The sequence below is a fragment of the Chiloscyllium plagiosum genome, unplaced genomic scaffold, assembly GCF_037043375.1.
Source record: "Chiloscyllium plagiosum isolate Xiang-an unplaced genomic scaffold, Cpla_swu_hap1 HiC_scaffold_17, whole genome shotgun sequence".
Taxonomy (NCBI): domain Eukaryota; kingdom Metazoa; phylum Chordata; class Chondrichthyes; order Orectolobiformes; family Hemiscylliidae; genus Chiloscyllium; species Chiloscyllium plagiosum.
Genome location: NW_028270155.1, coordinates 77,388,220 through 77,400,086, shown reverse-complemented (window position 1 = coordinate 77,400,086; position 11,867 = coordinate 77,388,220). Strand labels below are relative to the sequence as shown.

The window sequence follows — 11,867 nt, the reverse complement described above, 5'->3', positions numbered from 1 at the left end:
ACAAGGTTTAGCGTGAGAGAACTGAGACTATCAAGCGGAAACACAAATGGGTGAGAAGACAACATCGTATCATTTTGGAAAGTTCCATCAAGATCATTAAACAGGACTCTAGAAAATGAGAATATTGTAGAGGAGAAGCATGACATACGGGCTATTAAACTTGAAAGGATTGCGGTAAGTATGGAAGAGATGTTATCAATTCTCGAAGGAGTGAAAATAGACAAGTCCCCTAGGTCAGATAGGATTTATCCAAGGATTCTCTGGGAAGCTAGAAAAGGAGAATGCCAAGCCTTTGGCCCTGATCTTTCAGTCATCATTGCCGACAAGTTTAGTATCAGAGGACTGGAGGATTGCAAATGTTGTGCCCCGTGTTCAAGAAGGGCAGTGGAGATGACCTAGGTGTTTATAGATGAGTAAGCCTTACGTCGGCTCCAGGAAAAGTTTTGGAAAGGATTATGAGAGATTGGATTTTAAATCAACGTGCAAGCAACTATTTGATTGCAATAGTCAACATGGATTTGTCAAGGGAAGGTCATGGCTCACAAACCTCATTGAGTATTTTGAGAAGGTGATCAAGCATGTGGATGAGGGTAGGGCAGTTGCCGTGGTGTACATGGACTTCAGAAAGGCCTTTGATAAGGTTCCACATGGTAGGCTGTTGGAGAAAATGCTGAGGCATGGGATTAAGAGTAATTTAGCAGTTTGGATTATAAACTGGCTTTCTGTAAAAATGCAGTGAGTGGTGGTTGATGAAAAATATTTAGCCTGGAATCCAGTTACTAGTGGTGTGCCAAAGGATTTGTTTTGGGACCAGTGCTGTTTCTCATTTTTATAAGTGACTTGGATGCAGGCACAGTTGGATGGGTTAGTAAGTTTGCAAATAACACTAAAGTCGGTGGAGTGGTGGACAGTGTGGAAGAATGTTGCAGGTTGCAGATTGACTTGGATAAATTGCAGAATTGGGCTGAGAGGTGGCAAATGGAGCTCAATGGAGATAAATGTGAGGTGATTCACTTTGAGAAGAATAACAGGATGGCAGAATACTGGGTCAATGGAAACATTCTTGGTTGTGTGGATGTGCTAAGGGATCTTGGAGACCATATACATACATCCCTGAAAGTTGCCATCCAGGTTCATCGTGCTCTTAAGAAGGCATGCAGTGTGTTAGGTTTTATTGGAAGAGGCATTGAGTTCTGGAGCTGTAATATCATGTTGCAACTATACAAATGCCAGTGAGGCCGCACTTGGAATATTGTGTACAGATCTGGTCACCCCATTACAGGAAGGCTATGGAAGCATTGGAAAAGGTGAAGCAGAGATTTACTAGGATGCTGTCTGGTCAGGTGGGAATGTCTTATGAGGAAAGGCTGAGAGACTTGGGGTCAAGGAGGGAATGGTCTCTGGTCTCCCCAGATAGGGGTGAGGAGGGAAATCTTACCCTGGTGGTGGGATTTGTTTGTAGGTGGTGGAAATGGCGATGGATGATGCGTTGTGTCCGCAGGTTGGTAAGGTGGAAGGTGAGGACCAGGGGCATTCTGTCCTTGTTGCGATTTGGAAGGGTGGCATTCAAGAATGGAGGTGTGTAAAGTGGAGGAAATGTGCTGGATGTTATTGTTGACCACGTGGGAGGGGAAATTGCAGTCCTTGAAGAATGAGACCATCTTAGATGTTCTATGATTGAATTGGTCCTCCTGGGAGCTGATGCAGCAGAGGCGCAGGAATTGTGAGTAAAGAATAGCATTTTTACAGGAGGCAGGGTGGGAGGAGGTGTTGTCCAGTCAGCTGTGGGAGTCAGAGGGTTTGAAATAGATGTTCATGTGAGTTTGTCACCACAAATGGAAATAGAGAGGTCCAGGAAGGGTGTGAGCTGTCCGAGATGAACTTGAAGTCAGGGTGGAAGGTCTTTGTGCAGTTGATGAACTGTTTGACCTCCTCGTGGTTGCATTAGGTTGTGCTGATACAGTCATTGATGTAGTGGTGGGAAAGATGGAGAATGAAGCTAGTGTAGCTGCTGAAAATGGACTGTGCCTGTACCCGATGAAGAGCAGGCATAGCTGGGGCACATGCAAGTTACCATGGCTGCCCTTTTTGTCTGGATGAAGTGGGGGGATTCGAAGGAGAAATTGCTGAGGGTGAGGATCAGTTCAACCAATCGGATGAGTGTGTCAGTGGAAGAGTACTGGTTGGATCAGCAGGAGAGGAAGATATGAAGAGCTTGGAGGCCTTCGCCATGGCAGGTAGGTGTGTATGGGGACTGAATAACCATGATGAAGATAAGGCATTCGAGGCCATGGAAATAAAAGTTATGGAGGAGGTGGAGTGCATGGATGATGTCCCGAACATATGTGGGGAGATCCTGGACCAAAGGGGGATAGAACAGTGTCAAGGTATGTAGAGATAAGTTCGGTGGGCAGGAGCAAGCTGAGACAATGGGTCAACGGGGGCAATCAGGTTTGTGAATTTTAGGTAGGAGGTAGAACTGAACAGTGCAGGGATCCCAAACAATGAGGTTGGAGACTGTCGGTGGGAGATCCCTCTAGCCAAACTCTAGGTGCACGATGCAGGATGACGAATGCCTCATCTTCCACCTTGTGACCGTCCAACCATATGGGAATCATGTAGATTTCACCAGTTTGTTCATTTCCCCTACCTTATCACAGATCCAACCTTCCAACTTGGCACTGCCCTCTTGAACTGTCCTACTTGTCCACCCTCCTTTCTAACCTATCACCATCATGCCAGACCTTCATCTTCCTAACACATTCCAGCTACCTTTCCCTTCATCCCAACCCCCTCCTATTTATCTCGCAGCCCCTTGGCCACCCTCCCATTCCTGATGAATGACGAAGTGTGGCTGATGTTTATGATCTTACCCATGCTGGCATCTGGGCGATGCTGTTGGCTAGTGGCTGGATATTGTTTCTGATTGGGTGTGACCATAGGTTCTACTTTGCTGGAAAATGGATGCTCTCTGTGATAGTTCAGACTTCCTGCTGGTAAGTGATTAATGCTTCTGGCTGTAACAGAATGTGGCTGAGAGCTTGGTATTTCCGATGGCGACTGGGTGATGATGGGTGTCATTGAAGCTGGGGTGTCGTGCATGGGAGGATAAGCTCAGGTTGCACTGATGAAAAATCTGTAAGTCTGCTCAGTACTATCTGTTCTGTCGAACTGCAAAGCTTTTTTGCTGTAAACTGAACTCTGGCGTGGCGTTGATTGTCTCTCTTCTACTGGTTTAATAATGCTACTTATTAAATGTTAGTGCTGGTCAATGTTAGTGCTGACGCCTGGGTGAAACTAGTGCTGATGACCTGACACCATGACTGATGCTTGTGCGTGACCACCAGAGACTGGTTATCTGCTTCAGGTGCTTCAGGTATTCACGAAAGAGCTCATTATCAATCTGAAACACTCGCTGCTTAAAATATACTGTTCTCAGCATCACTGTTCAATTGTGTGTTGATCAACAGAATGCTGCTGGTGACTGAATGATCCCATTAGCAATTACCTGAAGGTGCCACTGAGTATATGATAATCTTGTTCATCAAGGTGTGAAGGTCCTTCTCCAGGCTGGGTCGTAGAGTTTCTGATGATTAGTTGATACAATGTTCGTGAATTGTTTATAGTGATCCTAGCTAACGGGTGAGAGCTGAATTGGTTATGGTGCTGCCATGAGCTGAGTGATAGTCCTGTGAGTGTTTGGGAGATGGTGTTCCGGATGTACAAAAGCTATTATTTCGCTGAACTTCCAAACTAATACGTCCTTTTTACATTGATGAATATACAACCTGTTCATGTTCGTTTAATGTGTCGTCCACAATAAGCTTTTATGTGTGTGTATTTTTGTCCTTGATTTAATTGTGCCTGCCTGTACAAGTCTCGTGCATGTATACTATGTTTGTTTTCTGTATGTCTTTTATATCAGTGCATGGATCTTTCCCCCGTTTATTCAGATCGTTTAACAGGTAGATACTTCCACTTGTATGCGTCTGTCTGCCGATGGGTGTTATGCCTGTGGTGATTTAATTTTCATACACCTCTCTGCGTGCTAAGGACAGTTGACAGTACTGGGAGAATGCTTTTTTCCATTCCAAACAGAGTCTAGCCCAGGATTATATCAAACGTTCCTGCAGAAGAGTCCATAAGACCATAAGACACAGGAGCAGAAATTAGGCCATTTGGCCTGTCCAGTCTGCTCTTACATTCAATCATGACTGATAGGTTTTTCAACACCGTTTTCCCGCTTTCTTCCCATAACCATTGATCCCCTTGGCAATCAAGATCTCTGTTTTGAATGTACTTAACGTCATAGCCTACACATACCTTCTGTGGCAATGAATTCCACAAATTCCCCACTCTCTGGTTAAAGAAGCTTCTCTTCGTCTCTATTCTAAAAGGTCTTCTCTTCACTCAATGTCTGTGCCTTCAGTTCCTCGTCTATCCTGCCAATCGAAACATTTTTCCAATGTTCACTTTGTCCAGGCCATTCAGTATTTCAATCCGATCCCCCCTCATCCTTCTGAACTCCATTGAGTATAGTCCCAGAGTCCTCAAACATTCCTCATGTGTTAACCATTTCATTCCTGGGATCATTTTCATGAACTTCCTCTGGACACTCTCCAAGACCAATGCTTCTTTCCTGTCAGACCCAAAACACTAATTCTGATTCTCCCTCTGCAGATGCTGCTCATCCTGCTGAGTTTTATGAGCACCTTCTGTTTTATCCCATATGGAGCTGGTTGCTTACAACCTAATTTCGCAGAACCATTGCTGAGCTCAAGAGTCTGCTCATGCCACACTTCCAAGTTATTTATGTGCAAGTTGCTGTCACAAATAACATGCATCTCTCTTCGTTAATATCTGAAATCTCATTCTGCCACGACATAAGGCATCATCTCTGTTCAAGCCAAGGTCTTCTCTACCCTTTTAAACAAACCAGAACCTAAATTACACAGAAGTCTTGGAGTACAGATGTGACACAATTAAAAAGGTAAAGCTTTCATTCAACTTCTGCCATCCCGATATCCTCCAACATTTAAAAGTTTGTTATCTGTGCAAACTCTATTTAGATCACTGTTATCACACAGTCTTCGATACCCCACACAACCTCATTTCCCTCAAATTAATAATCTGCCCTTCGTTCCCTCAGTGTTTATTGCTGTCACTTTGTGTCTTCGAACTTCATGTCGCTCAAATCACTCTCCTCTCTGGGCTATTGATGGTCTCTGTCTCTTGCTGCCGACCTTCCTATACATTCCTCAATCACAGCTCCCTCGGTCATACTCCCATTGCCATTCTTTCACAATAGGCTGTTGAATTTACAATTTATAGTCTGTCACGTCTAATCATGAATAGTTAACTGTGTTTGGGTAACATGAGAAAGTTCATTTCGGTTTTACTAGTCAGGCTTCATATTATGTTCAGTTTAGGTCGTCTCATTATAGGAAATATGAGGAAGCTTTAGAGAGGATGCAGAGGAGATTTACAGAATGCTGTCTGGACTGGAAGGCATGCCTTACAAAGAAAGGTTGAGGAAGCTAGGGCTTTGCTCATTGGAGGGAAGAAGGATGCGAGGTAACTTGACAGAGGTGCACAAGATGATGAGAGGCATAGGTAGAGTGGATGGCCAGAGTCTTTTTCCCAGAATGGAAATGGCTATCATGAGGGGGCATAATTTTAAGGTGATTGGACGAAGCTTTAGGGGAGATGTCAGAGGTAGGTTCTTTACACAGAGAGTGGTGGGTGCGTGGAATGCATTGCCGGCAGTGGTAGTAGAGTCAGATATATTAGGGTCATTTAAGCAACTCTTGGATAGGCACATTGATGATGGTAAAATGAAGGATATGTAGGTTAGTTTAATCTTAGATTAGGATAAAAGGTTGGCACAACATTGAGGACCAAAGGGCCTGTACTGTGCTGTACTGTTCTATTTTCCATGTAGATAATTTACACATAATGTAGTGAACCAAAAACATCTAAACAGCAACTGATATTCTAGATGTAGGTGTGACTGGCTGCACTGCGAAATCATGAGAAAATACTTTGTAATAAAAGTGGCAAATGTATTTTTTTTGGTAAAAGGAGATCATATCAGTCAGAAGCATTAAAGATCAAAGTTTGCAATGCAACACAGAGTCTTTGTTGACCCAGAAGTAGCAAGAAGTCTATTTACAAAGTGGAAACACAATCTTAGACAATCAAAGAGCTGACCAATAATGTAGAATACAACGACAGAACAATACAGAAAAATAATCCGAGGACTGACAGAGATATCAGAAATGTGCTGAAGATGTCTTCTCATAATCCCTTAAACTAGAAACACTGCTGGCAATGTGAATAAAAATCTTAAACATGTTTTACTTACATTAGGAAATGTAGGATGGTGTGGAAAAATGTACCTTCATAGCTTCGAAGGGCAATGATATAAGTGAAAATTAAAATCTTAGAAATGTTGAATTAGCTTTATTTATTTATTCCTTTTACAGCAGGGGAGAAATAAGCATCCTTTACACGCTGGATACAGACTCACTGAAAGAGGAGGCCTGAGGAGAGAAAGGCATGAAAGGGTAATCCCTCAAACACTTGAATATTTTCATCATTTGTTTTTACTGTTAATAAATGTCTGCAATAGATCAGATACATGAATGTCTTAGTCCACTTGCTAACACAGTTGAAATATGCATTCTATGAAATGATAAAACAGCTGCCTGTTAAATACTAGCATCTACAATGAAGAATACTGTGTTTTGAATACTTTGATGATTTTCCTTCAGACAGTGAAGGGTCATCATCAGTACGTCATACAGACACAGAGTCATTGAGTAAAGCAGCACGGAAACAGATGTTTTGGTCTAACCAATCCATGCTCAATCTAGACTCGTCCCACCTGCCTGCACTTGGCTCATATCCCACCAAACATTTCTTATTCATGTACAGGTACTTACCTCAATGTCATTTACATGTGCCCACATCTATCACTTTTCTGGAAATTCATTTCACACACTCTCTGTGTAAAAACATTGCCGTTCATGTCTGTTTTAAATCTTACTCCTCTCATCTTAAAAATATACCGCTAATCTTGAAATTCCCCACACAAGAGAAAAGACACCGACCTGGTGAAAGTGAGGACTGCAGATGCTGGAGATCAGAGTCTAGATTAGAATGGTGCCAGAAATGTACAGCAGGTCGGGCAGCATTCGAGGTGCAGGAAAAATCAACATTTCGGGCAAAAGCCCTCATTCCTGATGAAGTGTTTTGCCCAAAACATTGATTTTGCTGATCATCAAATGCTGCTTGACCTGCTGTGCTTTTCGAGCACCACTCTAATCTAGACAAAAGACACCTACAAGTCACCCCATCTATGCCTCTCATTATTTTCAAAACATCCAAATGGTCACCTCTCAACCTGCTGTTCTCCAGAGAAAAAAAAATGCCAGCCTGTCCAACCTCACTTTATAATACAAACCAGGATGTTCCTGGCAACATCCTAGTAGATCTCTTCTGAATCCTTTCCTATAACAGGGTGAGCACAACCAGACACAGTACTCCATAAGAGGCATTATGTGTAAAAATCTGTTTCCGTTATTATTAAAATTGAATCTGCAATATTGTGCACTTGTGTTTCAGTTTTGCATTTTAAAGAAGTCATCCCAGACTCAGAACATCAACTCTGTTTCTGTCTCCACAGATGCTGCCGGACCTGCTGAACCTCTTCAGACCTTTCTTTTCTTTTCAGATTTTCAACATCTACCTTCATTTAACCTTTTAATTTTAAATACTTTATTTGTATTCAGTGAGGAGAACAGTATCACTACCCCACTCCCCTTCTCACCCAGGTTTACATTACTGCCATTGGAAGAGGAATCCTGAATTTGACACAATGGCCGGTGCCTGTATTTTCAGGCCCATTCCAATTACCTCCATTCCCAATTGGGGCAGATAAGCTAATTCAGCCTAAAGTGTTATGAGTGGCACTTCAATAGTTTTGCAACTCTTTGGCATGCTATCAACCAAGTTTCCCTGTGTATAACGTGCCACAAAAGATGTATTGATAAAAGGTATGTTCGCATTGCATGACGAGTTAAAAGAGATCAGTCTTCACAGGGCACTTCCTTGGAGCGACAGCCAGGAGTAGCTAGAAGGTGGGGAAATAGTCATCAGGGATTAATAAATAAGGAAAATAAATAAGGCAGCACGGTGGTTCAGTGGTTAGTACTGCTGCCTCACAGCGCCAGGGACCTGGGCTCAAATCATCAGAAGTTCTATTGAAGAGACATCTAGAGTTGAAACATTAGCTTGCTGTCTCTCCAACAAGGTGGTCTGACAAACTGTGATCTCCAGCATTTGTTGTTTTCTGTTTTTTTTAAGTCAGTTTGAGATGGACCATTTTGAATTTTACACCATCCCTGGCTCAGAAATTGTCTGAAGGTTTAGAAATAGAAGATGAAGGCAGAACAAGCGCTCTAGTGGACAGGATATGAGCAGTAATAGGAGGTGGTGCTGTTCTTCCAACTCAAGTATTATCCATACGCCTGATTAAATTAAATGTGAGAGAAGTTAACATAATTTGGCTAATGGCAAAAAGATCGAAGTGTTAAAATAAACAGACCCTTCCGAAAAAAAAAATAGCAAGTCAGATGATGAAAGACAATGTGCAGGTTTTGCAATCAAACTCTACTTCGAGCACAGACCAGGAAGATGTTGCCAATTGGATACAACATTGGTTGTTGGTAGGAGATAGAGGGTGATGATGGACTGTTTTCTTTCTGGACTGAAGGCCTGTGACCAGTCATGTTCTGCAGAGATAGGTGTTGAGTCTACTGTCTTTGTCACTTACGTATATAATTTGGATGAGAATATAAGAAATATGGTTAGTAACCTTGAGGATGACACCACAATTGGTGGCATGGTGGAAAGTGAAAAAGGTTATCTAAGACTCCAGTGAGATCTTGATCAATGGGCTGATGAACTGAGGAGTGGCAGATGAAGTTTATTTCAGATAGATCTGATGTAGTGTGCTTTGGTAAGATGAACTTAAGCATGACTTATACAGTTAATGGAAGAGCCCTGGGACTGTTGTCAAGTGGAGGGACCGAGGGGTTCAAGTGCACAGTTTCTTGAAAGTGGTGTCACAGGCAGACAGGGTGGTGAAGGAGGCTTTTGGGACATTTGGTTTTATCAGTCAGAGGAAGAATGGAAGAGTTGGGTCATCATATTGTGGCTGTTCAGGACATTGGTGAGGTCACTTTTATAGTACTGTGTATAATTTTAGTTTCACTGATATAGGGAAGATATTAGTAAACTGGAAAGGGTGTCAAAAAGATTTACAAGGATGTTAGTGAGACTAGACGGTTTGAGTTATGAGGGCAGGCTTGATAGTCTGTTTTTTTTTCCCCTGGGGAAGTTAAGCGGTGATCTTATAGCAGTCTATAAAATCATGAAGGGCATTGACAAGGTGAATAGCAAAGGTCTTTTCCCCTGGGAGTTCAAAACTACAAACCATAATTTTAAGCTGAAATGAGGAAGATTGAAAATTGATCTGAGGGGCAACTTTTTGAGGTTTTTAAGTGGAATGAACAGCCAGAGAGGTGGTAGAGGAGAATATTGAAAGGATATCTGGGCAGGAACATGAATAAAGTACGGTTTAAAGTGATATGAGCTAAATGCAGGTAAATGGGAACAGTTCTGGCTGGGAGGCCTGGCGAGCACAGGCAGGCTGGACCGAAGGGTCTGTTTCCGTGTTGTACAGCTCTATGACTCTGTGACGCTTAAAATATTTACGTTGGTCCTTATCCTTGTTATGCCATATTCCTTATTTACTATTCTACACATCTATATGTCTTCTGCAAATATAACTACCATGCCTCTGATTCACCAGTCTGATACTTCAATACTGATTGTAAATCTTAGAAAGGCCAACACAGATCCTGTGGGATCTCACTCCTCACATTCAGCCAATCTGAATAAGGCCCAATTATGTACATTGTTTGCTGCAAGCATGCCAGTTCTCTTATCATCAGAGTATGTTTCCCTGTTATGACATGATTTCCTTTTCTGTGAAACCTTGTCAAATGCCAGTATAGAAATCCAAACGTGATATCTGCTTTACTTACATCACGTTTCTTTTCTTCAAAGAATTACAATAATGTGGTTAAACATGATTTATTTTCATTGAACTGAAAACTCATTTTAATTATCCTGCGCTTTTATATTTGTTACTTTTCAGTCTGATGGAACCTCTGCAGAATCTATTGAATTATGGGAAATGAATACGAAGTCATCTATCTATCTCTTAACATCCTGGGATGAAATCCATTGGATTATTCCTTAGTAATTCCAATGGCTCCATTCCAGAAATCCTTGCTTTGGAGGCCTCTGGGGCAGCTTCAGTGGTGGCATCCTTTAGCTACTCCAACAACCCAGATTGCTATGGAGAGTACAAAAGATGAACTTTATTCTAACTTTGTCTCCATTATTTCTTTTTATAATTTGTGTAATAAAAATGGCACCAAATTGTGATGACTTATACATATATCACTATGTTTTCATAAAGTGGCAATAAATAGCTGTTTTATTCAAGTGATTATACTATAACCAAGTTCCTCTCTTCACAGGTATTGCTGTAATCATTTCTATCATCTACAGTGAGGAGAAAAGCACAACATTTCTTTATTGTATCCACCAATTCCTTATTATATTCTATTACGTCCCACTGTCATCTCTGAGAGGATGAATAGTCATTTTACTTCCATTGCTTTCCTTTTGTATGCCGACATAAACTCTTGCTCGCTGTTAATTTATTTATAGCCAGCTTCATCACATGGTCTGCTTTATTTGACCTTATTGAGGTTTAAGACTGCTGTTATTATTCTGACCTGTCTTCTCACCTGCCAGTCACATTTGTGCAATTATATCATTATTACCGAAAGATTGAAACTCTTGTGAATTATTTAACAAAGCATTGATACAGGGTTGTCTCCTTGAAATTTTTGTTCATGGTAATAATGAATTTATTCTGAATATTTTGGGAAGGATAATATTAAGATAGAGTGGGTTCAGAAGAGATTTACCAGGATGTTCCTGGGTATGGAAGTTTTGAGTTATAATGAAAGGCTGGATACAATGGCATGTTTTCAATTGGAGTGTAGAAGGTTCACAGGTGACCTTCCAGTGGTTTATAAAATCATGAGAGGTATGGATGGAGTTCATGGTAGGGGTCTTTTCCCAAGAATGGTGCAGTTCAAGACAAGGGGGCATATTTTTAAAATGACAGAAGAGAGATCTAAAAAAAAGATATGAAGGGCAATTTGTTTTACACAGAAGGTGATTCACTTGTGGAATGACCTTCCTGAGGAAGTGATGGATGCAGGCAGAGTTCCAACACTTTAAAGACACTTAGATAAGTGCACGAATAGGAAAGATTTGGAGGGATATGGACCAACAGCAGGCAGGTGGGCCTAGATTACTTTGGGATTATGTTCAGCATGGCTAGTTGGACTGAAGGGACTTTAAGTGTGCTGTATGACTCTAGAACTACATATAATGGCAAATGATTCTCCACAAAGTAGTCCTGTCGCCTAAAATCCAAATTCACTTCAACTAGCTCAGCTTTTCTGCTCGTACATTTGGCCTTTTTAACACAAACAGGACCAGTCTTGGACTAAGCCTTTTCAGTTTCAAACTGACTTTATTCAATTTGATTTGATTTAATGTAGTCACATGTACCGAAGCTTCTAATGGCGAGTACTACAGGCAGATCATGCGGTGCTTAGACAGACTGAGGTATACAAGGTTGCAACTGCACAGAGCAACATTAACATTAGTCGAGAGTGTGGTTCTGAAAAAGCACAGCAGGTCAGGCAGCATCT

The 11,867-nt window shown here is 41.6% G+C and overlaps 1 long non-coding RNA gene across 1 annotated transcript; it reads left to right on the top strand.

Annotated features, from left to right (window-relative positions):
• Positions 1-51: 51 nt before the first annotated feature.
• On the top strand, positions 52-10,842 carry LOC148147416 (uncharacterized). Its single transcript, XR_015759895.1, has 3 exons — positions 52-174; positions 6,486-6,566; positions 10,226-10,842. It is a non-coding gene; the product is annotated as an uncharacterized LOC148147416 (long non-coding RNA).
• The last annotated feature ends 1,025 nt before the right edge of the window (positions 10,843-11,867 follow it).